Source organism: Pseudorca crassidens, chromosome 14, assembly GCF_039906515.1.
Source record: "Pseudorca crassidens isolate mPseCra1 chromosome 14, mPseCra1.hap1, whole genome shotgun sequence".
Classification (NCBI taxonomy): Eukaryota; Metazoa; Chordata; class Mammalia; order Artiodactyla; family Delphinidae; genus Pseudorca; species Pseudorca crassidens.
The window spans coordinates 33,856,404-33,862,403 of NC_090309.1; the positions used below are offsets into that span (position 1 = coordinate 33,856,404).

At 41.7% G+C, this 6,000-nt stretch overlaps 1 long non-coding RNA gene across 1 annotated transcript in view; it reads left to right on the forward strand.

The window, feature by feature from the left end:
- Positions 1 to 5,454, forward strand: part of LOC137206164 (uncharacterized) — a 42,248-nt gene extending 36,794 nt beyond the window's left edge. The window contains exon 4 of the long non-coding RNA XR_010934492.1: positions 4,513 to 5,454. This is a non-coding gene — a long non-coding RNA (uncharacterized lncRNA). The remainder of the gene's footprint in view (positions 1 to 4,512) is intronic.
- Positions 5,455 to 6,000: the final 546 nt, after the last annotated feature.

Consider the following 6,000-nt stretch of genomic DNA (forward strand, 5'->3'; position numbering starts at 1 on the left):
ATGAGGTACCACCTCACACCAGTCAGAGTGGCCATCATCAAAAATCTACAAATAATAAATGCTAGAGGGAGTGTGGAGAAAAGGGAACCCTCCTACACTGTTGGTGGGAATGTAAATTGTGCAGCCACTATGGAGAACAGTATGGAGTGTCCTAAAAAAAACTAAAAATGGAGTTACCGTATGATCTAGCAATCCCACTCCTGGGCATATACCTGGAAAAGACAAAAACTCTAATTCAAAAAGATGCACACACCCCAATGTTCATAGCAGCACTATTTACAACAGCCAACACATGGAAGCAACCTAAGTGTCCATCAACAGATGAATGGTTAAAGAAGATGTGGTATATATATACGATCAAATACTACTCAGCCATAAAAAAGAATTAAATAATGCCATTTCAGCAACATGGATAGATGTTGAGATTATCATACTAAGTGAAGTAAGTCAGATAAAGGCAAATATATGCCATCACTTATATGTGGAATCTAAAAAAATAATACAAATGAACTTGTTTACAAAACAGAAACGCACTCACAGACATAGAAAACAAACATATGGTCACTAAAGGGGAAAGGGTGGGGGAGGGATAAAACAGAGTATGGGATTAACAGATACACAGTACTATATATAAAATAGATAAATAGAATGGAAGGAATGGTTACTATTCACCGAGCGTGCACAATATATCATGGACTTCACACACATTTCTAACCTTCCGAGGAAATTGGGGATCAATGATGTTAAATGATTTGCTTAATGCTGCTTTGTAAAAAGTAGAGCTAGGATTTGAATACAGATCTTTCCCGCATCAAACATAAGCTTTTCTTACCTGGGGTGTTTTTAAAAAAATGGCTGCAAAATCTTGACTCTTTTAACATTGAGCAGTTCGTCTACATGCCCTCCCTTTAAATCTGGGTGGGCTTGGACTGCTGCAACCAGTAGACTACAATGTAAGTGATGCTATGTGACTTTTGAAGCTGGGTCACAGAAGCCCATGAGCTTCTGCTTTATTTGCTGGAACATTTGGAACCCTGAGCCACCAGGTAAGAAGTCTTCTATTCAGATGCCACCATGCTAGGTAGAAGCCCAAAACACATGGAGTAGCCATATTTGTAAGCATCACAGCTATAGTTGACAGTTCTGGCTAAGCCCAAACTTTGAGACATCCCAGTCCAGGTGCTAGACATGCAACTGAAGCTCTAGATCATTCCAGTCCTCATCATTCAATTACCTCCAAAAGTTCGAATCTTCCCTGCTGAAGCTCAGACACTGTGAATCACGGGTAGATCATCCTCATCATGTCCTGTCCAAATTTCTTTTTTTTTTTTTTTTTGCGGTACACGGGCCTCTCACTGCTGTGGCCTCTCCCGTTGTGGAGCAGAGGCTCCGGACATGCAGGCTCAGCAGCCATGGCTCACGGGCCCAGCTGCTCCACGGCATGTGGGATCTTCCTGGACCGGGGCACGAACCCGTGTCCCCTGCATCGGCAGGCGGACTCTCAACCACTGTGCCATCAGAGAAGCCCCTGTCCAAATTTCTGACCACAGAATCCTGAGCATAATAAAATCTTTGTTGTTTTATACCACTGAATTTGGGGTGATTTACTGTTCAGCAGTATTTTGCAGAGTCGGGACGGAACTTTGGTGTCTACTAAGCTACCTTCTACCTAATAACCAGAATCTCACCTATTTCTAGTTGAGAGGTTACACACTGGTGGTTAATGGCTAAATCTGGCATTCAAGAGGGTTTTGTTTGGCTCTCAGAATTGTGAGTTTTAACAATGATTAAATTTTACATGAAACCTGAATTTCCAGCTTCTCTGGGAAAAATCAGAAGATCTGGAGACACTGGGCTGGCATCGTGGTAAGAAAACAGTCCTGTGTTTCTGCGTAGCAGCTACCTCCTTCATGTGGGCCTTTGCTCCAAGTGTTAGAGTCCTCAGCACTCACGATTGCATTACTGGCCTTCCTGCCTGCCTGCTTACTGTGAGCATTTGTATTTGTAGACTTGAGAGACAGATACTCTTACAGCCTGTTTTTGAGTGTTGAAAAGTGCTTAAGAATTATTGTTTCTTCCACTTTTATCTTCTAAAATTCAAGTTCAGTTTGCATTATCATAATCTATTTTGCATGTTTAGTAATTATAGTGATGACACAATACCTTTTAATGCTATAAAATAGTACAGTTTAAAATAAACATTAAATCCCAAATCTTATATTTAATCATCCATCTGTCGTGATAAAGATGCTTCCATCTTTATGGAAGTCAGAAGTCAGCTAACTGTTTAATTAGGGAAAAAAACCCTCTATCTTGCCCTCAGCTTTGAAAAAGAAGGCTATCCTTCAATTGTGGACTTAATGTCGACTCTATTTAGGACTTATGAATGGATTTGTTTTGGGGGAAGACCCTTCTTTACCAGAGCCCTTTCTGGAAGAGAATTTGGATTTTGGCATGGATCCATCCCCCTGTGGTTCCTGAGTTGAAACCCAGCTCTTTTGTGTAGCCATGATAAGTCATTTGATTTAGGAGAGACATCAGGGAAAGTAGCAGCTATTTACTTTGCTAGGGTTAGTAGAATACTAATGTGACTGCTTGCTAAGAGTCTGAAGGGGGAAGAGGAAGAGAAAAAGAATTTTCATATTTACTGAACACTTAACTCAGACCAGAGCAGACTAACCCATATATTTTTTCATTGGCAGTCTGACAGAAGGAAATGTCTTAAATTTTTTTTTCAGTTAAACTTCAAGATTAAAGAACAGGGGAAGTGATTACCAGGGGAAGTTGTGGAAACTCTTTGTCTAGAGATGTTTAATAAAAAACGAAGCTTTCTAGACAGGAGAAATCATTCCAACTTTGGAGTGGGGCAGAGGCAGGCAATAAGGAAGGCCAAGGAAAACTTGATGACCTTTTGAAAACTCCATTAAAGCTTTAATAGTTGTTGTATATTTTGATCAGTGGCCACAGACCCATAGCAGAAGACTTTAACAAATTTGACTTGAAATTGGGTGTGTATTGGATGGTCATTACTTATTACAGCTAATAGGTGTTTACTGTTAGCATTGTGTTCTTATGAGGCTAATGCAATTTTGACACCCACCCATGGCTTCAGATTATTTCTTTGGCCCTGTTCAGCATGATGTAAATCGCAAAGGGGACTGTCTACCTCATAGGCAAAGTAACACGTAACAACGCAATGGTTTTGGCTTCTTTTACATTTAGGTTTCACATCTTAGGAGAACTGTTGAAGTCAGTACATGGATACTTGCTGAGAGGGGTTCCAGCAAGGAGCCATGGGTGCTGATTATGATAGTGATTTTGGTCATTAGAAATCAGCATTGAATGACTAACTCCAGAAAGTCATGGAGGGACACACAATGACACAGATTCTGTCCAGGAAACAAGCATTCCGTTTTCTAGTATTCCAAAAAATGAAACAGTAATACAACTTTCTTCCCATTTAGTGGATATGTGAATCTTCTTCCTTCCTTTCAAAGAAATGTTAATCCAGTCCTTTACATCGATGACTAATGCCTGTCCCACTGTGGTGGATGCTGTGATGTACTTGCTTTCCTCAGGAATGAAAAGCTTCATTCCCCAGTCTGTGGGACCATTACTAGCAGAAAACCCCCAGCTGCCAGCCCCCTCCTGGGTTTGCCTTGGTAGAAGAAAACCACACCCAAAGTTACCATCCTTCCAGGGGTAATACATATCACATCCAATCACTGATCAAAGTCAGGATATACAAAATTCCCCAAAACCACCCTTATTCCTGACACTAATTGCAGAGTTTGGGCATCTCTAAGACTACTCTCAAGTTTAATAATTCACTAGAAAGACTCACAGAACTCACTGAAATCTGTTATGATCATGGTTACAGTTTATTACAATGAAAGGATACAGATTGAAATCATCCATGGTAGAGACTCACAGGATAGAGTCCAGGAAAGTCCCACTCATGGAGCTTCCAGTCATCCTCTCCCAGGGGAATTGCAGACAGCACTAAATTCCCTAGCAACAATATGTGACAAAATCCATGGAATATTGCCAGCCAGGTAAGCGCACCTGAGCCTTAGCGTCCAGAGTTTTTATTTGGGGTTCAATCACATGGACATGGTTGACTGCCCACATGGCTGCCATCAGTCTCCAACTTCACTAGAGATCAAGCTGATACCTGTGACCCAATAAACCTACCATAAATCACATTGTGAAACTATCTGCTGTGGCCCAAGGCTCTTAGGTAAATAAAAACACTTTTACCAGGCAGGACATTCCAAGGGCTTAGTTATGACCTTCCAGGAGCTTGGGACAAAGGCAAGACTTCTCTTTGGACCAGGTTAATTTTTTTACTACACAGGACATAAAGACTCCCTCCCTCAACCTGGGACAATTTTGAAGGGTCATACTAGTTTCAGAGCTCACTGGAGGGTGAGCTGAATCCTCCTTTGAGGTTGTGGTGTGGCACGACTTGTGCCTCTACCCAATCCTGTTTTCCTCCCTTTGCTGCCACAGGTGTTAATTCCAAGCTCGCTTCCTAGTAATTCACCAGCATGCTATTCTCCAGCTCAGGATCCACTTCCAAGGGAACCCAGCTTGCAACCGTTGGTGCCACAAGTGGTCAAGAAAGCAGATGCTGGAGTGAGATTTTAGAGCTGGATCACTTGCTGCCCAGTTGCCAATAAAGAGTCCATCACCAGAAGAAGGTAAACAGTTAACTCCTGGCACAAATAACAACATAGCAGTGCCACAGTTAAAAGTTTCACTGGCAGTGAATTAGAATTGCATGCTGGTGGAAAAGAATGCAGGTGCTGAGAAATACTGGGGTAATATTAACTATAAGAAGATGGAACTGTGTGTGTATTGTTATCTGATGTTCTGGAAAAAGATAATAAGAAGCAAATGATTAATCAGCAATTAAAAGCTAAGTGTGAAACCTAGAGGGCCTTCATGGTAGCATATAAATAGGCTTTCATCTCTTTCTGGGGATGGTAAAGGGAGGCAGCACTAGGGTGACCAACTATCCTAGTTTGTTTGGGACTCAGGGGGTTCCCATTATGTGGGGCATTCAGTTTTCAAACCAGGAAAGCCCAGGAAGACCGAGATAAGTTGGTCATCCTAAGTGATAAAGAAAAACGGACCAGGCCAAGTGATGCACTGGCAGAAATGATTGCCAGTCTTCAAGATCTAAAGATGCAAGATATTTCCCATCATATTCCCATTGAATTCATCAGACTGACACCTGAGAAATCCAGACAAATCCTGGAGACTGGTAGTAGACTACTGCAAACTCACCCAAGTAGTAGCTCTGATTTCTACTGTGGTCTTTTAAAAAATAAATAAATAAATAAATAAATAAATAAATAAATTTATTTATTTATTTATTTTTGGTTGTGTTGGGTCTTCATTGCTGAGTGCGGGCTTCCTGTAGTTGCAGTGAGTGGGGGCTACTCTTTGTTGCAGTACGTGGGCTTCTCATTGTAGTGGCTTCTCTCATTGTGGAGCACGGGCTGTAGGTGGGTGGGCTTCAGTAATTGTGGCATGTGGGCTCAGTAGTTGTGGTGCATGGGCTTAGTTGCTCCACAGCATGTGGGATCTTCCTGGACCAGGGATCAAACCCATGTCCCCTACATTGGTAAGCATATTCTTAACCACTGTGCCACCAGGGAAGTCCCTACTGTGGTATTTTTTGCCAAAGCAGATCAACACAACCTTGGGTACAAGGTATGAGAGGTCATTCATCTGTCAATTGCGTTCTTTTCTGGTCTTCTCAAAAAGGATCAGAAACACCTGCTATTCACTTGCAATGGACAGCAGTGTCCATTTCCAGTCTCACCCTAGAACTATGTTAATGCTCCTACTCTCTGATATAGGATAGTCAAAAGAGACCTGGGCTGTTTGGTGGAAAGAGTACTGATTAAGGTGTGTTCAATCTGAATTGTATAGCTGAAGGTCAGATAACTTTTTAATAGAGCTGTGGGAGGACGGATCAGCTGCATCCTG